Here is a 26,419-nt window from a genome sequence, read left to right as displayed (position 1 = left end):
TTAGACATGTTCTGAATGCATGAGATAAATGTGGATAGTATTCTGTTTTATTACTTACTACAGTACAATATAAACAGATCTATGAAAAGTTAAAGGGCTGGGGTATAGCTCAGTGGCAGAGCTCTTGCCTTGCACGCAAGAAGCCCATGATTCCATCCCCAGCACTTCCAATGGGGGGGGGGGGGAAGCTAAGTTTATCAGAATGTTCCATGGTGTTGTGCACAGTTGAAAGAAATGTAACCAACGTAAAGATGCAGAATTAAACTGCATAAAACGAACTGTTAACACTATACTACTATAATAATTCTGTAGCACTTCCTGTTGCTATTTCTGGGGTCAAGAATTAATATATGGGTCAGTGCCTGCATTGTTCCAGGCTCGTCGTCCATGGTCCCGAGAAATGTGACTTGGGACTGACTTGTGGGCCCCCTTTCCCTGTAGCATGTTCTTGGCTCTCTGCCATCCCCTCACCACTCGGGAGGATGAGCCCCAGCAGCAGGCCATCCCAGTGAGCAAGACCCTTGGAACTGTAGCCCAGGCTGTCTCTGTGTGTGTGTTGGGTAGAACAGATTCTCTGGGAGGTCCTGGGCATCCTTACCACCTGAGTGACTTGGTTTCCCTTCTTTTCCTTTCATGCACATGCTGTCTTATTGATTGACATGGCAGTGACATGCAGTGATGTCCAGCTGTACGTGGTTCTCAAGTGCAGGGCTGGGGACAGTGGCTCAGTCTTACTGCTAAAGCTCAAGGTTTCTGAGAGTCTGGCTCAGAAAGCCTTGTCATGGAGGTTATGAGTTAGCATGTGTGAAGCGAAATTGATGATTGTGTTTGCTGGATGCAGGGCTCCCATGCCTTGGGAGACTTTGAAGTTGAAAAATGTGTGTGTGTGTGCGTGCGCGCTTGCATAGTATGGGGTGGAGCTGTCTTAAGATTCTTCTCCATCTTCTAACCATGTACAAACTCACTGAATTTCAGTTCTTATGAGAGATGTGCTTAGTAAAATTTCCTCTGCTGCAGTGATATTTAATAAATCCACTTAACAGGGAGGAAAGACTTCTTTGGTTCATGGTCCACATTTGCTGGGCCCTATTGCTTTGGGCCTGTGGTGCAGCAGAGCTCCTCACCTTTGTAGCCTCAGGGAAGCTGAGGGAAGGACCTGGGTCCCAGTATCCCCCCCAGGCCACACCCCCCACTGACCTCACTTCTTTCCACTGGCTCCGCCTCTTAAAGGTCCCACCACCCCCCAGTAGCACCACAGTCTGTTGCCAAGCCTTGTAACACATGGCCTTTAGGAGACATTTAAAATTCAGACCATAACATATGTTATTTAATAAATGATGATGGGATGGCTTTTCTCCCTTTTGGAAATGTCAGGAATGTTTTAATGATTCTTAGTACCTTATATTTTCTAATAGTTGGTCCTGTTTGACTTAGACATGAAGCTGTAGAATCCAAGCTCAGGACTCAGTTGTTGACTGAAATGTTTCTCAATCCACATGGAGCTGACGTTCTTGAGCCAGTTGAGAATGAGAAGCCCCAGGGTTTGAACAGTCCACTGGAGAAGTCCGCGAGTAGAGGGAATGTTGGTTGGCTTTTCTGGCCTCATGAGAGGTGGGCATCGAGGCAGGTGGATTTGAGGTCCTTCCTGCCCCCCTATGAGGGAAGTCATTTCAGATTCATCGTTATTACTATGAATTTGCAGTGCTAGGGAAGGAACCCGGGCCCTTGCGTATGTTAGGCAAGTGCTCTGCCACTAAGCCACACCTGCAGCCCCTCGGAATTGTTAAGGAAAGAGTCAAGAAGGCTGATTGCTGGGGATGAAGGAGCTCATCCTAGTGATAGTGGTTTGGTGTGATGGTCCCTGGGGCCAAGCAAAAACCATAGTGTTTGAGTCTCGTATTGATCTGAAATCCATTCACCACCTGTTTTTAGAATAATTATCTAGTGATATAAAATCAGTGCAAATGCACGTATGTCCACCAGTGTCATGAACAAATGTGCTCATCTTCTGTGTGTGTGTGTACATTTCTGGACAACATTGTGGAATCACTAAAAAGTTAATCCATAATTTTGGTTTGTGCGTCCTCTGTGTCCACTCTCCCTCCACACGGGACCAAAGCTCACCAGAGTGTCCTTTGCCTGCCTGTGGATTCGCTGCAACAGTGATGCTGAAACTTAGTGTGTTGGTGGAGTTTGGGATTCCTTGGGCTGCTGGAACGAAGCCGTACCAACTGGGCAGCTTAGAAATGTATTGTCTCCTGGTTCTGTGGGCCACAGGTTCAAAACCAAGATGGCAGCAGGGTCTGCTCCCTTCAAAGCCTCTCGGTGGGGGACCCTTCCTTGCATCTTCTAGCTTCTGGTGGCTCCGGCAGTGCTTGGCCTTTACCTTGTAGACACCTCCCCTCCGTCTCTGCTTGTCACCTGGCCTTCTCCTTGATGGGTGTGTCTTTCTATAGCTCTTCTTATTTTCTCCCCCGCACCAGTGCTGGGAATTGGACCCAGGGCCTCACAATGGAGCTACACCCCCAGCCGTGTGTTGACTGATAGCTTAAGAGGGTATCATCATGTTAAATGAGGGCCCACCCTAGTCTAACTTGATCCCACCTTCGTTTAACTGTTGACATCTACGTGGATTCTCTTGCAGAATTAGGACATGTTTGGAGGATCTGCAGATGAACCGGGACCCAGTTAAACCCATAACACCGGCTGTGTCCCACCAACCCCACCCTCTTGCAGATTCTGAGCTGTGGTCTGTGGTAGCTACGTGAGCATGCATGGCCCGTGGCCTCTCGCCATTTAGACTTTTTTGTAAAGAGGCCAAAGAAATCCAAACGGCACATTCCTTGACTTTGATAAAATTAACATGTAAATAAAACAAAGCTGCAAGTGCAGTGTTCCCCAGAAGGTCAGCGTGACTGCTGTTCTCTGCCACACAGCGGCCTGTCGGGGTAGGGAGGCCCCACACTAGATCTGGTTGGAAGCCATCTTCCTGATGGAAGGGCCCATGTGGAGTAAATGAAGCACAGTGGGGGTGTGTGGTCATCGATTGCCTTCCCCTTAGGAGGGGATTTCTCGTGTGCTCTGGTCAGAGGGAGAGTTTTCTGGTTTGCGGTTTTCACAGTTGCATGCCCAGGTGGATTTTGGTCCAGGAGCCTGCTCTTGGTCACACCTCGCGGGATCTGGCTGTTCCACGTGGCTGGACGGCAGGAATTCCACAAATGCAGGCTGAGTGCCCTCTTGCCTCTCATCTGGGCTTCTCTGATTTATCCATGAAGCACCAGCTCTGCCAGACCCACGGCCACCAAAGGGTCACCCGAGTCTGGCCACGTTGAGCTTAGCCCTCGCCCTGTTCTAGTGACGGGATCACAGGAGAGAAGCCGTTTTGCAGCTGGGATCCAAGGCCCTTTCCACGGGGCCTCATGCAGCTTTCTCCTAATGAAGTTATCCTGCACAGGAGGCTTGGGGGCTAAGTTGGACCTTGTTCAGGACTCTCGGCTCTTTCCAGGGAACCATGTTAAACAAACAGAACGTCCAGTGGGAAATGTTCTGTGTTTGGAAGTCCCGGAGGCGGGCAGGTGAGACCTTGACCTTGGAATTTCCTCTCTTGGCAGCCGGGGCCTCACATGTAAACAGGAGGTAACCTGGGTGTCCTGTTGCTGAGCTCAGCCCTTGGAGACACTCGGGGCCCTGGAGGATCAGCTTCCAGGAGCTATGCTGAGAATATGCGTTCATCATGAGAGCCCGCAAACAACACGAGCTTCTTAATTTGAGCCCCAAGTAATGAGCACGTGTGTCCAACCTTTCCGCTTTTTCTGGAGATAATGTGGGACTCGTAAACAAGCTTGACCAAGCTTCCAAAGCCCGGAATGGTGCTTTGGAAGAAGTCTTAGCCCTGTTCCGTGAGATAACATAAGTACTTTAAAGTCACAAAGGGACACTTTCTTTCAAGGGAATCTCCTCTGTGACAGTGATGCAAGGTGATGAAAGTTTCTTCTGTCTGTATGTCAAGAATTTGGTAAAAATAGATCACATGCGCTTAGGATTGACCTCAGAGTACATCAAGAACTTTAAGCGAGGACTTTTCTTCTGCTCTCATTTAAAATGGATGTGGAAATGCTTCACCGAGGGGAGCAAGTTATTCCCTGGGGATTTGGGGGATGGGATTCAACAGTGTGATCTTTCCAAATCTGGGTGTTAAAGGACTAACCTATTAGACTCGGGAGGTGACCAAAAATGTACTCGTGCACGGTGGTACCTGTTTGCCACGTGTTCTGTGGGTTCTTTTGCTTTGTGTGCTTTAAGGGAACAAGTGGAACTACGTAATGATGATGGACGTGCGGAGGCTGGAGGGGCGCGGGATGGACTGGGTCGCTGTCTCTGCCCAGTTTCCTCCTTCTGCTGAGGCACTTCCAGCTTCCGCCCCTGTTGTCTTCACTGTGTAGCAGGTGACCCCAAAGCCCAGCTGGTGGTTGATGGTCTCTCATGAGTCCTGTCACCTGAGGCACCCAGGGCACCTCAGCTGGCTCGTTCTGATGAAGTTACAGGCAAGGTGTCAGCGTGGCGGGAAACCTTGGGAAACCTGTTTGGGCTGCAGGCTCTGTTACATGCCCTTCCACGTGTGGCTGAAGCCCTGCTTTTTCTAACTCGGTCACAGAAGTAATGCACAATAATTCCTACTGTATTTCAGACCAACAGTGTGGTAAATTTAAGTGTCGGGAGGCAAGGCTCATTGGGTGCCACTGAAAAAATCGCCTACAATATCTCTTTGTTTTTTTTTTTATACTCAGAAATTGGCATCCTGATTAAGGAATAACTCTGTGAATGTGTAATCATGATAAGAAATGGTGGAAAAATTAGTCATCCCTTCTTATCCACATTGGATCCATATCAAAACCCTCAGTAGGTGCCTGAAACCATGGAGAGTACCAAATACTACGTGTGCTATTGTTCCCTGTGCCTACATAACCCATGATAAAGTTTTGTATTTTTTGCCAAAAGAAAACACTAGACGACTTTTCTTTGTTAGATCCGAGTTGCCAGCCTCACTACTCTTGCACTTTGGGGCCATTATTATATAAAATAAGGGCTACTTAAACAGCATTAGAGTTAACTGCAACCCTTGATCTGACAGTTGAGATGCTGCCAAGTGACTAATGAGTGGGTAGTGTATACAGTGTGGATACTCTGGACAAAGGGTGTTCAAATGCAGGGCAGTATGGAGTCAGACTGCATAAATTTCATTACACTACTGAGAACAGCATGCAATGTAAAACTTGTTTATTTCTGGAAATTTCTTGATAATTTTTGAATCACAGTTGACCTCAGGTACTGGTAATTTAGGAGGAGGACTACTGCCGCCCTTGCTTCTTTAACCAAATCTTTGCCCTAACCTGTGGAGCTGAGAGAGCCTACATATAAATGCTCTCCCTTGCCTACACCACAGTCAACTATGAGTAAATGTTATGCACCAATTTTGTGCTGTCAATTGAGCTCTTCAATAGGAAAAATGGCTTTTCCTCCAATCAAATGAAAATGGTTATCGAACCCCCTACTGGATGGGCTCTTCTTACTGCTCGGAATTCACGTTTATCTTCCAGTTAATTTCAAAATTGCTATCGCATTTCCACATGCTTGTTCTGTCCCAAGACATTTAAGAAATATTGGCCTTTCATTTCCAAAATAATGAAACAATTGAGTAACCTGTATAGTTAATGGGCAGCGTTGACTAATGATGAGACTTCTCTCCGAGTGCTCAGAGTTTACAACATTTTGTCTTAGTCGTGGCTTAAGAGGTGGCTGCATTTTCTTGGTGCTTTGCAGTACAAAATCCATTCCTTCAGCAGTTACTTGTTGACACCTCTTGGAGGCTGGAGGAAATCTGTATAAGCAGAACAGGGTCCTGAGGGCAATTTTTAAACAATAAGAATTCTCACCTTTTCTCCTTTTCAAGTCTGAGGTGGGTAACCAAAATTTCTCAAGGGGAAAAAACAACCAATAATAATAATGCCAAAGCGGAGATGGAACATGAAGGCAGGTGGCATTTTGGAGGCAGTGGCTGCCCGTCAGTGACAGTTGGGAGATGATAGACAGCCCAGTGTTGGTGTGTATCTGGGTTGGGTTGCCCATGCTAATGAGCCTTAACATGGTGGATTTTTTTGGTGGTGGTTCCCTGGTGACAGCCAGGGGTATAGATTTTGCCTGGTTGGTTCTGGGTGGTACCACGGGTTGTCCATGTGCAGAAAAGGCAAGCACCCCTGTGTCTGCACTGACTTTCTCACCACACAGTGCCACGCCTGATCAGATCACGCCCGGTGCCTCGCGCAGGCTGGGCAAGCACTCTGCCACCCGCAAGCTGCACCTCCAGCCCCAAAGTTGTGCTTGCCAACCTTGACATGGCAGGAGGACAAGCCCTCGCTTGGGTTGGCCGCGTGTTTTTCACATGATTGGACTGGGGTTATGGAAGGGGAGGAGCGTCCTGGGGGTGCTGTGCCCTTCTAACTCCTCCTTTGGGGTTGGAGGGAAGTGTGACACTTGACTGTTCGGTTTTGCATGAAAATAGACCTGTGCCATCTCTCTGCAGAAGGCATGGGGTTTTTCTTGGAGTGCTCTACCATGTTGGCCTCAACACTGTCCGTGTTGGAGGGAGGATTTAGAGAGGTAGATTCTACACTGAAATGCCCTCACTCTATCTTGAGGCTGCTTTTGGTTCCCAGATCTTTTGATCCCCGCCCACACCACCACCAGTCTGACCGTATATTCCAGTTTGGTGACCTGTCTTGGTAAAAGCATTCAAAGTGGTTTTTGTTGAGAAGGGGAATCGTTTTTTTCCTACTCCCAGTTCATCCATTATGTAATATTTACTTACTTGTGGAGTAAGTCAACAGCCAGGGCTTTAATTTGGTCCTAGGGAACCAGCTTGGGCAGAAGGACTGGGCTTTTGAGAGGGAGGGGTACCGGCCGTCCATGCTGTGGCAGCTGTCTCCAAGGTTAAGTGCAGGCCTCCTTAAGAGAGTTCCTTTCTCCTCCAAGTATTTTTAGAAGCAGCAAATATCAACCATAAATATTTGATGTTGTGTGTTTATAGACGTTAGCATGGTGAAAGTTCAGGAAGGTGGCCAAGGGAGCCGGCCTGTGGGGAAGGCCTTCCAGAACGCTCCTAGAAGAGAAGCGATAGGTAAACAGCCGTCATTTACTCTAAGGAAGACCCCACCCCCCAGAGGAAGCGATAGTAACTGTTCTTTGCTTGCCAGATTGTCCTCTTTTCTGTTTATATATATATATATAAAAGCCAGGTGTTGCAAGCATTTTGAAAGGTAAATAAATATGAGCATGAATACAAGACACCTAAAGGCACCCACAGAAGTTCCCTGTTTTCTTCCAAATGTCTACACATGTGCCTTGGCCACCTGTCTGCTCAGCTGGGCAGCGTGCACCTTCTACATGACCTTAGAGGGGGAGAATTTGCATGCGTCTCTTCCCCCCCAAGAGCATGTTCTATAATTTATTTAACACATGTGTTTGGAGATTGCGATTGCTTCCAATTTTTGCTTTAGTGTAGGTGGCTGGAAATAGAACTATAGGGCTCTTGAGACCAATGACCAGTGGCTTTCCTGAAAGGTCACAGCAGCTGTCCAGCAGGGAGGAGGGACACGTGGGTGGAGAGTGTGGGGGCACAGTGGGTTGGCAGTGCTCACGTGACCGAGGAGCCAGGAACGCTTGGCATCCTTGGCTTTGCATCCAGCCCTCGTCCCACCCCCGGTCTTTTATATTAAGCAGCATTTCCTTTCCCTGGGTTGGACAGGAGCCACTTCTAAAAGGTATATCACGGGTCCTTTTGCACATTAAACTTCTTGGGTTTCCCTCATCCTGGTTGTTGTCCGGGATTGTAATGTCACGGTTTCAGCTAAATGCAAGACTCTTGTCTTTTCTGTGGCTGGGGATAGAATCCAGGGCCTCATGTACTGCTAGGCAAGAGCGCTGCCCCTGAGCTACACCCCAGCCCCGAATGCATCACCTCTAATGTCTGCTGGCATGTTTAGTCTCTGCACTTGAGCTAGACTGCACCCGCAAGTTAAAAGCTAAAGCCAGAAGGAACCTGTTTGGAAATGAATGGACTTGGATGTCCACACGCACTGCTGTTGGTACCGCAGCCCTGTCCCTGCAAGGTCGGGTGTCCTGCGGTGAGCACAGCTTGCTCGGGAACTGAGGTCTGTGGGTGCTGGCAGGTGTCTCTTCCCAAGTATGCTGACCCAGTGACAGTGTTTCCACACGGTGATGGTGGTGGGAAACGCAGAGATTCTTCAACAAAAGATGGTGTTCATCAATAAAAGATGATTTTATAAATGTCATTCTACATTGGCAAGGTTGCCAATGGGTTCCTTCACGTCGTTAGCCAGGGTCTAGTGTGTCCTAGGAGTGTGTGTGTGTACGTGCGTGTGTGTGTGACATGTGCTTTACCTTGCAGATGGACTCATCAGGTGTCTGGGAAGTGGCGTGTCTATGCCATCTCTGCAGCTCAGAGCTGTCCTGTATTCTCTCCTTTGTTTTCTGGATTTCTTGGACGTCATTATTCACGCTTCTCTGCATATCCTGTCAGCAGGGTCTCTTACTATCTTGTGACATCACAGCATTAGAAAGTTGCCAAATACCAACTCCTGTTTCTCCCTTGATTGGGTCTGTTCTAAGCAAAAGTATTTTTTTTTTTTTCTCTAAAGAAAGCTTCTCAAACTTTGAAATGAAACAGATGATAGAAGAGGTAAGTGATGACTCAGAGATGATTGTTGGAGTACTTAAAAGCAAATGCTCCAATAATTTGGGGGTAGAGCGTCTGTTTTGCAACATAACAGATTTAGATCCTTGATGATGTTTGTATGTTTTTGTTCCAAAGTGCACTGAATACGTAAGCTGGGCTTCGAATGAATCATTTCCTGCCAAACTGAATAGATCGCGCTAATCCATGGAGGAGTGGCCCGAGATCCCACTTTCTCTCAATAGTCTGGCCCACAAACCAGGGCTGTGCTTGGCGGGACACCGTACAGTAGGCACAGACACTGGCCATGGAGAGGCCGCGGCTGCTTCCCCCATGTTCCTTTCAGAAGGTGGCTCCAGGTGGCTGGCACTTGGAGACCAGCTGCGTAGGTCCTGGGTGTAGCCACGCACAGGGCCAGTTTCAGCCTGGGAGAAGCGGACCTCTTCGCCTCTCCATGAACACAAACAGAAACCAAAAGCTCCCTTCCCTTTGCTGCAAAATTTCCATCATGCAAAATGAACAGAACGCAGTGTCCTTGCTGATGCCCATCCTGTGGGTGGTGTTTAATTAACTCTGAACAGAACTTCACGGGGCAGTGATGCTCCTCCAGCGAACACAGGGGCTGTCGAGGGATGGCTGTGTCCTCATGGATCCCATGGATGTATTCATCTCTAGGCTTATCAATTTCCCCGTGCCTGTGAGGGCCAGGACTGAGCTCCCTGTGAAAAATCACTGCTGGAGGTAAGGGACAGGGTATCTCATCTAAAAGGGGCTTTAATGTAACAACAATAACAACACAGCAACAAGGGATGTTTTCGGGGCCACCCATATTTCATAGCAGCACACTGGGTTCCAAGCTGGGACCTTAAATGTGGACGCATTGGCAGCAGTGATGGCTAGTTAGTGTGCTTGCCTCTGTCCTCCTGTGAGGAAGGTGCATCTTGTATTAACAAGCATTGCCATTGTCACTTCTCCTGGGTAGGTGAGAGCATCTCAACCAGACAGGGGCCCTGCCCCGTGAGCATTTATAGCTCTCCACAATGCCTGCTCACCGGGGGCTCCAGGTGCAAGGTTGGGCTCTCGGGTCTCTGCCTGCTGATTGCTTGTCATTAGGAGATCCACAGCTCTTGCCTGGACTCAGATCAGGGGATGAACCAAAACTTATAAGTCACTCTATTAAAAATAACTTTGAGCAGAGAAAATTCTAGAGCTTTGTCTTCAGCTACAACAGTGCATTATTCATCTGTTTCATGATGGTCAATGGGGGAAAAAGAGCTATGGGCATAGAATTAACAACTGGCAGGTACGCAGAATTAAGAGTCATGAAAATTAAAAAAAAAAAAAAAACCCAAACTCCGTATGTCTCTTCATCTTGCCAACTACGTTCCACAAACTGCAGAGCCTTCACCACCACAGAAGCCATTTGGTTTCTTCCACCAGCAGGAATAGAACATGAGCCAGAATTGCAATACATCAAGGTCAGAAGAAACGGGGCAAAAATTATATTGTAGTATATACTTGAATATATTAAATTGACGTTGTAAACCCTACCTTAATATGTAGTGATGCTGTGATTTGTTATTTAACTCAGCCAAAATAGGATCAGTTCCACAAATGAACTCTATAGAAATAATTCGTGGGATATTTATTTTGATTTTTTTTTTTGATGTGATATCTGCAAAGTACAACATAATATATTTGGTACAGTTTGGGACAGTCCAAGCTCTAGCGTCTGCATGAAACCACATAAAAATGGACTTATAATACAGAAAAATATTTTCCAAGCAGAAAGTGTTATTTTTAGAAACAATAGTGTTAAAATTGGAGCAGTTCTAGTTTTGACTAATTGGAATTGATTCGGGGCGGGGGGGGGGGATGTCATAGACATATACTTAAATATTTGTGCTGGGCACGGTGGCACACACCTCCAATCCCAGTGACTTGCAAGGCAGAGGCAGAAGGATCCCAAGTTGAAGTTCCTCCTAGGCAACTTGGACCCTGTCTCAAAATAAAGTGAAAAGTATCAGGAAGGAGCTCAGTGACGGCTCACGGTACTGGTGTGCAAGCATCCCGTGAGATAAACGGCTGTTCTCATGGCACTCAGTAAAGGTGCCCCAACGTAGTGAATAACTGGATGGCTAGAGTTGCAAGAGTCTGAGGCAGGATTTTAGCCCAGGGCTGCTTCCTTTGATGTCAGCCAAAATGCCGCAGCCTCCTTGGAGGAGGAAGGGACTTGGTTCAAGCTTTGGTTTATAGTATTAAAACACTCTTCAGGGCTCTAGAACACTTGAAATGTGGTTCCAAACCCAGAAAATTAAATCTCCCCCCCTGCAAAAAAAAAAAAAAAGTGTAGTGGGTGATATTTGTTCATCTACACAGTGGACTTGCTGAGTACCAGGGAAGAGTTCGGTTTCTGACCATAGATTTGATGCTTTCTTTCCTTTTCCCATTGATGGATCTGAGTTATATGATGTTAGCTAGTGGCTTTTAACCTTCCTTAGAAGGTAAATGGGAAGTCAAAGATGAATAATTCGACAGGTAACTAATGGCCTAAAGTGTAACTTTTGTAGCTTGGAGGTAGGGAGAGGGGACCTCTGGTTTCCACAGAATGGGGTCCCCAATGCTGTCTTTTCCTGGGTCCGAGACGGCTGCTGCAGCTCCTGCCTTCACATCCACTGTCCACTCCTTCAAGAATAGGGAGGAGCTTCATTGCCTTTAAGGGAACTGTTGCAAAGGTGCATTTCTGATCTCTACTTATAGCTCATTGGCTAGAACTGGGTTACATGGATACCTTCTTGTGGGAAGGGTGTGTGTGGTAACGTCACGTACCCATGTAAAATTCAGATGTCCTACTCCTAAAGGGGAAAATGGGTGGTGATAGGCTGGCAGACCCTGCCCTCTCTAGTGGGACCCTGGGCATTTCTTTTGGCATTCGTATTGTTTATGTTGCTAGATTTTTGCATAGGAAAGGCCCTCATCTTGTAGCCCTGTGTTTCCTTACATAATATTTGCACCTATTAAGAACTAGAATGTGGTTCGTCTCTGTGAGGACGTTGTAACTCACGGAGCTGTTAAAATCTGGTAGGAGTGGCATGGTGAGGGAGATGGGATGGCCAGCCCCAGGTACCATGTCTTCAGTTTGAGCTGTTAGCTCTTGGCTTGGTTGGCGAGTCATTCTGAGTTTCAGTAGGCACTATTTCATGTGGTCAAATGTGATGAAGGTAGTGGTCCAGCCTTGGACTGGAGACGGGGCTCAGTTCTAGGGCACTTGCCTAGCAGGTGTGAGGCCCTGGGTTCAATCCCCAATGCTGGGTGAGGGGTGTGAGGTTCCAGTTTACATTGATGCCTTATAAATCCTGAACCCCTTTGTGCGTATCTGATCATTTGGGTCTTTATTTTCCTCACCTTCACCTCCAACTCTGCATGGCATTGCTCTTTGACTTGACAGGGACCAGGGCTCTGCGGGCCCACGTTCAACCCTGAGTAGGTTGCAAAGTCAGGTTCGTGAAGGTCTGAGATGCAGGTAGTCTCGCTATGAAGAGGATGCTCCCCTGTGTGTATTTTTTTTGCCGTAGGTATCCTATGCTGAGAGGAGAGTTATCTCACCTGTTAATTGCATAACTCAGTGGTAGAACTGCCACCATTCATCCTATTAAAATTTGGCAGGGTATCTTTGTTTCTCCACAGAAATCCGTCTGTGAGGACCCTTTGTGCAGACACAAATGTTATTTTTAGAGGGACAGAAGCGTCAGAAGATGAAAACATTAAGACTCTACATAGCCAGCCTGTGAGGTCACACTTCCCACATGACCATAAATAACCGAGATCGTAAATAACACTCCTAGAATGTTGGGAAAATAGAAAAACTCTGCTCCTACCAGGACCATGCGGGCATCTGGACAACATAGGAGCAAGAAAAACGTTCAACATGAACAGAATGTGAAACTGACTTCAAGAACAGAAGTCCCCTTGGTCAACGTGGAGTGGAATGTGTTTTCTCAATGTCACTTGGACCTTGGATGATCTTTGGAGGTGGGGGCTGTCTGTGCACCATGAGATGTCTGGCCCTGCACATAGATGTCAGCAGCACCTACCCACCCTGTCCCAGATGGCACCGAAACACAGTAAAGTAGGTCGGGTCTCCTACAGTGTCACATTCCTGATACCCGGGGAGACACTAGAAGGATCTGAAGGAGATACATTTTAAACTGGTCCTTGAAGGTGAAGGAGGTAGGGTGGGGAACTAGATCAGAAGATCAGATACATCTCATACCGAAATGAATTATTTAGGGACACACTTAAATGAATTACTATAAGCTAGTTAATATAGTCAATGGAGTGCAGTGTGATTTCCAAGATTTCATTTTTTATTTCTCTCTAGTTGAAGCTGGTTGTAGTGAAATTACTCTTGATTTACCTACATGTAGGTTGTGAGTGCAGAGTTCAGATGCTTGCATTTGGTAAAGGGGTTCAGAGGATGGGGGTGTCTGGTGTATTGTAGTGATTTTTAATGCATTCCTTGGGCACTTTCAAGTGATAGCTCTTTAACCTTGGGCTTTATCAGGACTCTGTAAGAGATGCAGATACATACTTTTAAGTACAGTATTTAGAATCTCTGAAACTAGGAGCCAAAATATGCTTTTTTTCTGTGACACACAGCTACAAGTACACTCCTGAGCATTCTAGAACAGCATAATGGGTTGTTTTTTTGAATGACTGATTAACCTTGATTTACCAAGAACATCCATCCTCATTTCCCAATAAAATGGATGAGTATGAATTTAATTGACAAAAGTATTCCATTCTGCTACTGCATAGCTGAATTCTCCAAGGACGAAGCTAGCCCGAGAATTTCTCAGTTTGATAAACATTCGGGTCTTTCGGAAACCTTCAAGATTCCAAGGCTATTTCTAGGACATGCCTCTCCTCTACTGGGAACCATGTCAAACGTCGCCTGTGAATTTGAAAATAACGGAGTGCATTTTTTTGTTTGTTTCTGCTAAGGGTTTGTATCTGGCTTGTGAAGAGAAAGTAGATACTCGTATACTCTGGACGAGTTAGTTTGAAAACAAACTGGGCAATGATTCTGTTTCTACTGTGCACAATTATTATAATTTTTTAATATTTTTCTATAAAACAGAAGGCTCTCTGGAAGAATGACATTGTGCGCCAATGCCACATTGCAGGTTTTAAAAAATGTGGTAAAATATGCATAACGCAGAATTTACCGCTTTTAAACAGAGTTCAGTGGTGTGAAGTACATTCTTCGTCTATCTCTAGGACTCCTTCATCGCCTGCATTGGAACTCTGTACCCAGTACACAATAACCATCTATTTCTCCCTGTGCACAGTGCCCGTCTCTCTGACCACCCTAAGTCCACACTTAAGTGGAATCATAACAACATTTTCCCTTGTGCATCTTGCTTATTACCCTCAACGTCGTCAAGGTTCATTCATGTTGTGGCACGGATCAGAATTTCATTCCTTTTAAAGGAAGAATAGTAGGTTACGGTATAAGACGTTGTGTTTATCTGTGGCCTCTGTTGATAAACAGAGGCTTTTCCATTTCCTGACTGTGCATAATGCTGGTGTGCACCAGGAGGTGTAGATATGTGGTAATCCTGGCTTTTGATAGGTGTACCCCACCCATCATACCCTTCTGTTCATACACTTTGGGGGACAAGGTTTATAGCTAACTGAAAGGCATGTACCTCCAGATTTAATCTGAGATGTAATATATATATCCCTGCAAATTCCACGTTTGGGACTATAGGATGACTTGTTTTACAAAGAGATGTTCTTGACACTCAAGTGTGACTTGTAGAAAGTTAAAATAGCATCTGTCCTTCTGTGAACTTATTTCATTTAAATGACAACTTACACTGGGTGTGGTGTTTGACTTAAGCAATGATATTAGGGCCTGAGAAATAAGAGAAGTCTTGAAGCAAGTCAGACTAAGCTTACAGTGGGAAGCACATTTAAAATCTATTTCTGTGATATTTAGTTTTCGTAGGAAGTGGGCATGTGTGTGTTCTCTTTTTGCAAAGTTCAGTTGAGAACCAATGAACATCTTTCCACTTAAGAAAGCCACAGATAAATGTGATCGAGCGCCATTTACAAGGATAGCTTCATTCACTTCCGTTTTGCTTGTGTGGCTAAGTTGTTACCCCCAAAACACACACACACACGCACACACACCTTTCTTCTTGGCAGTGTTTCCCAAGCTGGGCTCAGACTTCTGGGCTCATGTGATCCTCCTGTCTCGGCCTCCCCAGTAGCTGAGGCCACAGCTGCATGCCTGCCTCCTGAGTCGCAGTAATCCTTTGACATACACGCCCCCCATCCATAAAAAAAATTCCCTGTATTTGGTTTGACTTCAGCATCTGGTCCCTAACTATTCAGTCAAAGGAGACCATTGGAATCCCTGAGTATTGTGGAAATTCTGTTTCCCATTGGTGGAGATATTTGATTCACAGAATACTTTTTTTAAACGTGTTTTTTCCTGTTTCAAGATTCATTGGCACTTGTAGTAGGAGACCCGAATCTTTTTGACAGATGTAATGCTCAACCCTGTGCTAGCTGTTATTATGAGACACATTTTCTTGCTGTGACCTATGTGGATAATTGATAGCGCTCTTAGACCACATGAGACAATGAGTATCTGTCAGTGCTTCTCCATGATAAAAGTAGTTTCAAATTAAATGATAGACTTACTGTTTCCAGCAAAATATTTGGTTATTTCTTTTCCCAATGATCTTGAGGCTGAGGGAGGAGGATCACAAGTTTGAGGCCAGGCTTGGCAATTTATTGAGACCCTGTTTCAAAAGAAATAATACAGGGGCTGGAGATGTGGCTCAGTGGTACAGTGCCCCTGGGTTCAATTCCCAGTACCCTCTCCCCGCCACACACACACACACACAAATCCCAGTGATCTTACACTACAAACTGCCTTTTTGTACCAGTGTCATGTGAGATTGTCAGTGTCCTTGCTTTTCATACACATGAAAGGAAGATAGGAGAAAACTGACCCGCACAGCCCTCGGGTGCAGGGGAGATGACCTATGTGTCCTCTGGCCCCTGGATTTCTGGGCACTCGGTGTTGTGTGCACTTGACCCTGTTCTATTCAGCAACGTCAATTGGTAGGAAAGGGCTTTGAGGAGTTGGAGGTCTTACAGCAGCCGCAAAGGTTTATTGTGTGAATTGAAAGATGAGCGTTCTGAAGTCGGAAGCTGCTGTGAGGCACTTGGCAAGAACCGTCTTAGCAGAGAGGGATGCTCCGTGGAGTCCCCAAGCGGCCCTGGGAAGTGTCCCGGGACCAGGAACCTTGGTGGAGGTCCAACCCACACTCCTGCCGCCCTCTCCACCGTCACTGAGGGTGGTCACAGACCTGCTTCACCCTGGAGTAAGGTTCAGTACGTGGTGTGTTCCTGTCCCTGTTGCTGGCAGGTCACTGGCAGTGGCAGGTGACCTGTCCTAACTTCTCAGTGGGTCCCTGTGCCAGGAGTGCACAGCTGTGAGTCTGATGTGAAGCCACTGCAAGGCAGAGGTGTGACCACCCAGCCTGCAGCCTGTTGGTTGGGACACACGGCCACCCATCATCTGCCTGTGGTCAGTGGCTCAGGTGGAGTGAGTGGTCTTGCCTCCTGTCCAAGTTGCTTGCCACGTGGCCCTTGGAACAGGAAGCGTGCTCCTGCCGGCTTAGCTCTGGCTCTGCAGCAGTGCCCTCTCACTGGCCGTGCCTGGGTGTGTCCCCACCTGCTAAACTCATTTCATGAAGGGGGAGGATAGAACACAGTAGTGCCACAGTTAGGGTCCCACGGCCAGGGTGTCAAAGACTTGGCCTGCACCCTGTGGCGCTGTGGGAGGGGGTGGAACCTCTCAGAGCTGGACTCTGATGGGAGGAAGTTAGGACACTGGGGTGTGCGTTTGAGGGGGACACTGGGACCCGACCCCTTCTCTCTTTGCTCTCTGGCTACTGTGGGGCAAACAGCTTTGCTCCCCAGGGACAGACACCATGATGTGCTGCCTTAGCACCGGGGCAAAGGCAATGGGGTCAAGTGGTCATGGACTTGAACCCGCTGAATTCATGAGCCAGAGTAAACCTTTCTTCTAAGTTGACTGCTCTCGTGTGTTTTGTCACAGTGTCAGAAAGCTGATTGACACGGTAGCCTAGCGGACGTTACAGTGGAGATCTCCTCAGGCATTTCGTCTTCATTAAGCCTGCTGGGGAGTTCGTGTGTGTGTTTCTCTGCACGTCAGATGCCGGCAGTGTGAACCAGCGTGTGGTTATAAAAATGCCTGGCTGGGGGATTTTTCTCATGAAAGATACAACACTCCGTCATTTTCTTTGATTGAGAAAAATGTGAGTGGCATTCACGATAGAGGTAGTTGATAGAAGGTGGCACCGTGTGCAGCCTGCTGGGGCCTGGTTTTCAGAAACTTCCTTAAGAAACGGACTCCAAGATCAAGGCTGCCAGGGGGGTGTTAGCCAGAGACAGTTGTGATGACAGCTGTGCAGTGGAAAGAAGCAGGGTGGGGCTGAGCCACAGCCTCTTTCTGTAGACATGGGACGGCAATTTTTATCACTTACCCACACAGACTTTGGGGAGTGAACCACCGAGCCACATCCCCAGCACTTTTTTTATATTTTATTTAGAGACGGGGCCTCGCTAAGTTGTGAGGCTCTGAACTCTAATCCTCCTGCCTCAGCCTCCTGAGCTGTAGGGATTATAGGCGTGGTCCTGCCAGACCATGCAGATTTTTTTAAAAGGAAAATCTTTTCAGATGTGTCTTAGGTTTAGTTTATGGTTTCCTAGACTTACTTTTAAAGAACACTAACCTATTGTGTGGTTTTGTCCCAATTATAGGACACCCCTCTCGGGGGGGGGGACCTAAAAGCGTCCAAAGAATACACCACTTGGGGTCACTCCAAGATAAATGTTTCTAGTATTCTGTTCGTTTGAGAAAAATAAATAGGTGAATGATTTTAGCATTTGGAAATGTTTTCACGTGTGTATGTAAAGACTATGTAAACTACATATGTAAATGTAGGAAGAATATGTGAACTTTGTCCAAATAGATTATTATAAACTCGAGTGTCACTAAGTGAAGAATACATAACCCTTTTTGTATGCCATACTTGTGACTGTGAAGGAGAAGGCGTGTGTCCCCCTTTCTGGATAGAGAGAGGCATACATTGACCACAGGGGCAGAAAATGGTCCATCTACACAAAGGGTTTTCTAATCGTGACTCAGAAATGATGTGAGAAAATGATTGATGGGTTGTGATCGAAAAGAGGCAGGGATGGTGTCCTGATTTTAATTCCCATTGGGCAGGGCTGGTGTAGAACTGCCCCACTTCTTGACGCTATTACTATGTTAAAAGTAGCATTAACTGTTGTAAGTCATTATCACCTGGCACACTTATCCATTATGGTTGACCACTGTCATTCTGCATTTCAGGCTTCCAGAGTCTGTTTTCTAAGTCACATTGCTTGTGTATTTCCCTTGGAAAACACGTGAGCCTCTAGCCGTGGGAGCCCCATTGATCTTGGTGTTTAGTGGCAGGGTCTATTCATCATCCATCAGAAAACCGCCTTTAACGTTTCAACACGTGCAAAGTGTTCTGCGGAGGCATTGGACGTAGACCGAGTGAACCTTGGAGAATGGTCTGGGCGGTTGCTCAGGTATAGAATGGTCTGGGCGGTGCTTAGGTGCACAGGGAGCCCAGGAGAAGCATTGCTAGGGGAAGAAGGCACATCACAGAGTGTGTGCTGCCTGCGGCTCTGAGCTGTGAGCACATCAAGGCACAGAGGGACAAGGTGTTGTCAGGTGCCCGAGCAGCTCCTGGGCACTGTGGAAGTCCCTGAGCTGACAATAGCCCCGTGAGGATGGGAACCGTTGCTTCTGCAAGACAGAATACAGGTCATCTGAGCAGATAGCATTCTAAGCACTTTGTGCATTTTAAATGATCAGGATTAAGTGAGTTCAAAGCACTTCAGAGCAAGCCAGGCAAACATGTGCGGGCTGTTACTCTTTCCATCTCCATTTAACCCCTCGATGCCGGTCCTTTTGGATGGGGGACCATTTTTCATAACAAATGCCTACCTACTAAGTGACCTGGAAAACTTCATTCTGTGTCCAGCGCATTGATGCAGGCCTGTGATCACAGCTACTTAGGAGGCTGAGGCAGGCGGCTCACAAGTTTGAGGTCATCTAGACAACATGGCAAGATCCTGTCTCAAAATTTAAAAAATTAAAGGTGGGGGATGTAACTCAGGGGTACGGTGCTTGCTAGCATGTATAAGGCCCTGGGTTCAATCCCCAGTACTGGCCCCATCCAAAAAAAAAAATCATTCCAAAGAACATACTTTGGCATACACTCTCTGCTACTTTAAAATCTCCAGTTGATGGGCTTCCGAGTTCATTGGCTGTGGGTTTTCCAGGCCACAGCCTTGCAAACATTATCCCCGATTTATGAGGCATTGCTGGGAAGACCCCCTGCCCCAGGCATATTCCCCACCTGGTTTTGACAGTGTGTTAGACTCTGAAGGTCAGCAATGTCAGTGTGACCAGGCTGGGTGAATGCTGTGCTTGGGTCCCCTCCTGAGGTTGCAGACAAGATGTCACCTGAAGTGTCCATAGGGCCCTTGAGGATCCACGTCCCTGGTGGCTCTGTTCCATGGCTGGCAAGTGGCCACGGGCTGTTGGCAGGAGGCCCCAGACCTGTTCCTTACTGGCCTCTCCATGGGGAACTAAAGGAGTTTTCTTGTACAGACTTGATTATATTTTTATCTAGAAAGAGAATCAGTAATTACATTGTTAAACACTTTGATTTACGATCAATGAGAACACATCCTGTCGCGATCCATCAGCTATTTATTTTATAAATTTGGACCACACAGAAAGAAGCCTTCTGACAACCTATGGAAATAACCCTTAGGCAATCCTTTCTGAGTCTTAAGACCTGTATTATGTTTATCTTCAACTTTTTTTTTTTTGGGGGGGGGGGGAGACCAGAGATTGAACCCAGGGGTGCTTAACCACTGAACCACATTCCCAGACCTTTTTTATTTTAAGACAGGGTCTCGCTAACTTGCTTAGGGCCTCACTAAGTTGCTGAGGCTGACCCCCAACTTGGGATCCTCCTGCCTCAGTTTCCTGAACTGTTGGGATTACAGGCGTGCACCACTGCGCCTTCTAGTTATTTTTAAACCCCCTGCAAAATAAAATTATCCAGGCAGCAGCCACAAAGAGATGAACTCGGTGCTTCTGCGATTTATTTTCTTGTAAGAGAGCTCCTCAGCCTCGGTCCTTGACTTTTTGGCCTGGATGAATCTTGGTTGGGGGTGGGTGCTGTGCATCCCCTGTAGGAGCGCTCCACCTGTGGTCATGGTGTGGAGGAGTCTCTTCCGATGCCTGCTGTCCTGGGGCGGGGGTAGGAGGGAGGCAGAGACCTGATAATCTCGTGCTTTTATTTGAAAGTGCTTATGCACCCAGTAGCACATGCGTCTGAATGGGAAGGTCATTTTGTTTGCCCCCAACAGAAAAATAGCCCGGTATTCTTGGCCACAGGGCAAGTGGCTCTTAGGCTGGCAGGTCCCCAGCTCCTCTTTGTGGGCTTGCTGCCTTTGTTGTCTGCTTGGCTTCTGTAGCCACGTCCCCTTCTCTCCCCCTCGGTCAGGACAGCCGAGCTTCTCTCCACCTCTCCTGCTTTCCTCTCGGGTCCTTAGGAAGGAGTAAACTGATCTCCAGAGAGCAGAGGAGGACAGTAGCACTGTTGGGTAGGTACTCCCGGGGAATGCGAAGTCGATGCCCAAACATACGCTCGTGCGTGCACATTCAAAGCAGCACTGTTCCTAGGGGCCAGATGCTCATCACCTGCTGGACCATATGCAATCTATTGGCGTAGCGGAATAGTATTCAGCCATTAAAAGGAATGATGTGTGCTACACCTGATGGAAGTGAACATGCTCTGTGAATGAAGGTAGACACAGAAGGTCATAGACCATGCAGTGTGGTTTGTACCGACAGGACGCATCCTGCATGGGCAAGTCCAGGAAGTCGATCTGCTCGTTGCTATAACTCAGAGAAGGGAGTGGGAACAGCCTCCTTACCCAGGTAGAGGATTCCCTTCTGGAGTGGTGACAATATTTTGGAAATGGGTATAGGTTCTAGTCACGTAACATATATAAATGCCACTGAACTGTGCACTTTGAAATGGCTAGTTTTAGCTGGGCATGGTGGTGCATGCCTGTGACCTCAGTAGCTCGGGAGGCTGAAACAGGAGGATTGCAAGTTCAAAGCCAGCCTCAGCTACAGCATGGTGCTAATAACTCAGTGAGACCCTGTCTCTAAATAAAATACAAAATAGGGCTGGGGATGGGCTTTCTGAGGTGACTTAAGTACCCCTAGTTCAATCCCTGATGTGGTACACCATTCATTCACCTAGCATTCCTTGTGTATGCACCCCATGACCAGCCTATGCTGTAGAAATCTCACGGCCAGTGGTATGTTTTTTTCTTTACACATTCTGTTACTGGTGCATTATACTCACATGAAATGGTGGGATTTGTGGTTACACATTCTCATATGCAAACAACAGAACAATTCATGGGGCCAATACCTCTCCCCAGCAATGACAGCGTTGCAAAGGCAAAACCCACGGTGTACGTGTCACTTCTCAAATCTGCTGGTCCACTGTCTACAGAAGTTGGTCTTGGAGCTGCACACCTGCGTCACAGCAAGCTGTAAGACGTGCGTGCGTGACTTAAAGGTCAAGGTGAATGCACCAGGGAAGGAGGGCTGGTGGATCAGGAGTTCGTCAGTTATTTTGTCATATTTGATTACAGCCTTAATTGTTTCCAGAACTGTATCGGCCCAAGCTCTGTTTTGACCTACTTTTCGTGGGAAGGCAGGTGCTTTCTGAGTTGCGAGCCCAGAGAGCCCAGGGTGTATGTCGGCCACACCAGGAGCCCAGGGCAACAGGACACGGAGACTTCTTTTTGTATCTGTCAGGTCGTGCCGTTTGGGAAAAAGAACATGTTGCAGTTATTAACATCATTTGTGCTTTACACAAATTCTTCACTTACATCAACATCTCTTGCTGGCACAGTTTACTAATAATGATTCTACTGAAAATGGAAGTCGGTCATGACCAGATATCCGGGGGTTGGATTTCTCGTTTTCATGTATCGTTTCTATCAATGAGCTAATTAGTTCTGATGTCTGGCGTAACCACAGAATGTTATAAACCAGAGTCGCCATGCCCAATTTTTTTCTGTGTTGATCACACGTAGGAGAGTAGTTAATTACACTTACAGAGTTTTGCAACATATATAAAAGATAATCTTCAACTTCAAGACTCTAATTTGTGAGTTACCATCTGTTGTGGACCAAAGAAAATAGGAATTTCATTTCTAAGGCTTTCTTTTTCCCTGAACAGCTTGTAATAAGAGCTGTCTGTATATTAATTACTTATTGAATTATTATGGATTGTAATGTTTTAATTTACAGGCAATTTGGAGCTTATTGTGGTGAAATCTGCTCGTATTTTGATACTTGATGACATTTAGTAATTTCATCATAAGGCTTTACTCCCTGCCCACTCCCCACCCCTCATAATTTACAGCCCAATCCTGCAAACAGTGATTTGCTTTCTGCTTCCACTTACTCTAACAAGTACTGCTGTGTTTATCTCCACTAAAGATTTTTCTTTCCATAAATCAGTGGGTTTTTTAAAAAAAACTTTAGAAGCGAAATCAATATTCCTTTGTTGCTGCTTCATTCCTAAGCCTTTTAATTTCTGGAGTTGTGGATGTATTCTGTATAAATCTCATTACTCTTCTTGCCTGGTATTACTTTCATCTTGTATATTCTTGGGATTTCTTTTTTCTTTCTTTTTTTTAATGCGTTGTAATGAAACCTGAAGGCTCATGAACCTGCCTGTAGAATCTCTTTAATTTCCTTCCTTTAAACAGTATTACTATAAACACAACTCGGTGGGAATAATTTGCTTGAACTTCCTGAAAACAATTTACGGGGTTCCTTATAAATTCACTAATAAGAAACAGCTTGAGCATGCAGCCTCGTGTGGATTTGAATCATGTTAAACCTGGTACCTTTTGATTCTGACTGAAAACTGTTGAGTAAGAATTTAAAGAAAATGACGGTCATTTAATTGTCTTGGTTACTTGGTTTTTAGATGATTCTGGATAATTTCAAGTCTCTAAGAGACTAGGTTCATTCCCAACCCAGGACAAGAAGTTTCTTACGGACAAAGGGGAAATGGCCCATTTGTAGCAACTGAAAAAATAAAAAGAGTTGTGCATAGTTTATCATTTGCACTAAGGTATTGTCCGAAAACAAAGATGGTTTGGTGGACAGTCGTTTGCCATAAAATAACCAGCAGTAGCAATATCTGAGCTAAAAGTGGTTTTATCTAACTTGAGGCTCTTTTCTGCCATCATTTTTACATGCCTCACTGGCTATTTTAATTTCTCTTTTGGGTTGTTTTGCTTTTTGCTTTGCATCCAGCACCCTGTCATCTGAGCTCGGGATTAAGGCAGCAACCTTTAGACACCATGAAGGACAAACCTGAAGGCCTGGGGGTGGGGTGACAAGCCAGCACACCCCCAGAGATCTTTAAGTCTGTTTCTCCAATCTTGTTTCTCCCCAGGCTCGTGCCTGCAGACGGTCTGCGGAGTTTATGATCGGATGCCGGGCAGCCCACTGGTCCAAAGGTCTCCACATGACGTCACCGTAACGGTAAGCAGCCCATGTGCCCTGGGTGTGCTAGTCCTGCTGTCCGAGATCCATTTGAGAAGCATTTCACGAAAGCTGAACCCTTGTTTTAAAGTGATCTCCCCCACCTAAAAAAAAAAAAGAACTTGCAGATATTCCTCTTTGTAGAAATTGAAGGTAGTAAGAACATCATCAAAGGCTTATAAGCTATGTGGTCAATTCTGCATGAGGAATTAGCCTTGTGATGCCTTCTAAGAATTTTGGATCCTGGACCGACTATCATAAACTTTCCTGAGTCTTGCCATGAGAGGGAGACACCATCGAAAATCAATCTCTCTTGTCAACATTATGAATTATAATTAATCTGAAGCATTAATTATAATTGGGCACTTGAGTATAGATTTTACTTGGCTCCTGTACCTTAATTCTATGCTTTATTAGTTTCTTAATATGATTTGTGTCTATCTGCAAATTGACTTGCTGGTTAACCTTGAAACTTATTAGAAAATCATGTAGGTCACTATGTATAAATCTGGTGACATGCCAAGCTTTCCAAGGTAGCAGAGAAAACAGTTACATGTGTACAGGTGTCGAGTTGAAGGCCATACACACAATCAAAATTGACACCCAGAGAAGTTCTGTGAAGTTGTTATCTTGACACCTGTGGGTACCAGGGAGAGGTGCTGTTTTGATTGGGTATTAATGTGGTGCTTAGGAAACATTAGTGTCAGTTCAATAAATTAACTATGCATTGATCAGATTCCTACTATAAGACATTTGTAAGTGACTTGGAATTTTTTCTACTCTCCCATAGTGGGCAACTTGTAGATGGCCCTCTGTGATCATCCTCAGAAATGGGACTGTGTTGTTCCATTTAGTGGGAACTATAGTAGCTGTAGGTCTTCCATAAGGCTGGGAATAATCTGCAAATAACACATTAGAAAGTGAGGGCTTCTGACTGCACCGTTCCAACGCGCGCCTGTCAGTCATCTGTAGCATGCTCTGGTGATAGTGTCTTCTTGGATGTCAGTTTTAAAGTGCTTGGTATGCTCATGAGGAAGGTCCACATTTCGAAGTGTCACTGTTTATGTTATCAGTCAAGATGGATTTCAAACCAGGAAAAGACAAGATAATTGCTCTCTGATGTAGATGTGGGAAAATGCAGGAAAGACTAAGAGCAGGTATCAGTTTTATTAGTTCTTAGTGTGGTTGTTGGTGTTACTCTAAGGAAATATCTGAGACTGGTTGCTTAGAGGGAAAAAGGGTTTATATGGCTCGCAGTTTTAGCGGGTGAATGTCTAGGCAGTGCAGGGCCAACCCTGCAAGGGCTCCCTTAGCTCTGTGACCTCATGAAGTTCACACAAGAGGGATCATATAGCAAGACAGGAAACAGAAAGGGCTGATCTTGTCACCTTCCACTAGCCTCTGCAGGCCAGATGACACGGGTAGATGACCCCACTTACGATGCTAACACTGGAAAGAGACTTTCTATGGCCCAGATGAATCCTATATATTTAGGTGGAAAATCAGTGTTTGTAGAGGTTTCATAACCAGCCCATGTGTGTTCCTGAAATTCGAGGGTCTGGTGCACATCATGTGGAGTCTCTGTTCCTCCCTCTCTCTCTGCGAACTGATTCTGGCTAGAAAATCAGTTGTAATGATCTGGACATTGGAAATATTACCGCAAACACCCAAGTCATTAGAAAAACAGGACAAACTACTCTTGTGTGGTAGCAGTAGCTCTCAGTGTCAGTGTTCCCTGAGCAGACCTGCTTGAGAGGCATTGGCTTGGAATCTCGAATATGAGAACTTGCATCTAACTGTAGAGAGGTGAATGTTAAAGGGAACATACACTGTTCACCATGTCTGTCACCTGGCTCCGGAAACAAGCTTTATAACAGGTTTGCCTTTACTAGATGGAGCGTTTGGAAGAAGGTGTGCTTCTGGGCTGGCCTCCAAGCTCTTTTCTATCACTTAAACATCTGCGAATGTGCACAGGGGTTTGCATGAAGTCTCAGCCAGCCATTCACTAACCCACAAGGGCAGCCAGGCCTAGAGAAGACTCTTTCTGAGTGCCTCTTTGGGAGGTGGTGTTATGCCCCAAAGAGCAGAGTTCTTCTCCCAGCAGAAGACTTGTTGGGGGCTTTCCCAACCCTGTGGTTTCATATTGCACCGTGTCTCACACAAAGATATCGACAGGTTTCAATTATTTATTTACTACAAATAAAAGCAACTTAGTGAGACCCTGTCTCAAATACAGACAGTTGCGAGTGCACACACACAGATTAAGTCCAACACAATTCCACCCCTAGAGATAACTGTAAGCACATTTTGAAGCGTGTATGTGTGTGCAAAATTTAGCCCTGTGCATGGTCCACTCAAAGCCATTATTTTGCTAACTTGTAAAATGGCAATAATAGGAGTAACAGCCATATTTATGTCAGAATTGTGACAGGTCCTAGAAAGCATTTAGCACTTTATGCTTGCTAAGTATGAAGCATTGAGTACATGTGACATGTTGCTTTTTAAAATCATTTTAATGGCTACGTGGTATTTCCCATGTTTTTACCACAGTTTATCTAACCACGTCATCTTTGGGTAAAGAGCTACATACTGGCTTCAACACATAGGAGGAAAAGATGTGCAGAGTCATAGAAGAGAGCTGGTCCCTATGCAAGACTTGAGGAGGTACATCTGGATTTACACGTATATGAAAAGTTTGATCTTAGACCAGCTCATATTGGCAAAATGAAAAGAAACTCGAGAAAGACATTAGAGAAAGCATCCAGGGAGTCTGTGACCGAGGCAGCAGAGAACCCGTTCATTTCCACAAAGAAGCACAGAGAAGGGCCCCTGGATGAGGGGATCACGTGGAGCCCATATGCCAGCTGCCTGGCTCTGAGTGTAAGACCTGAGCCCTCGTCCAA

At 46.0% G+C, this 26,419-nt stretch overlaps 1 protein-coding gene across 3 annotated transcripts in view; it reads left to right on the top strand.

Annotated features, from left to right (window-relative positions):
* LOC114106844 (F-box-like/WD repeat-containing protein TBL1X) overlaps positions 1–26,419 on the top strand; it is a 178,242-nt gene that overhangs the window by 103,971 nt on the left and 47,852 nt on the right. For all 3 annotated transcript variants that reach the window (XM_027954010.2, XM_027954009.2, XM_071607016.1), the window contains exon 3: positions 23,428–23,516. The gene's annotated coding sequence lies outside the window, so the exon portion shown is untranslated. The remainder of the gene's footprint in view (positions 1–23,427; positions 23,517–26,419) is intronic.

Source organism: Marmota flaviventris, chromosome Y (genome assembly GCF_047511675.1).
Source record: "Marmota flaviventris isolate mMarFla1 chromosome Y, mMarFla1.hap1, whole genome shotgun sequence".
NCBI lineage: Eukaryota > Metazoa > Chordata > Mammalia > Rodentia > Sciuridae > Marmota > Marmota flaviventris.
This window is presented reverse-complemented; position numbering and strand designations above follow the sequence as displayed.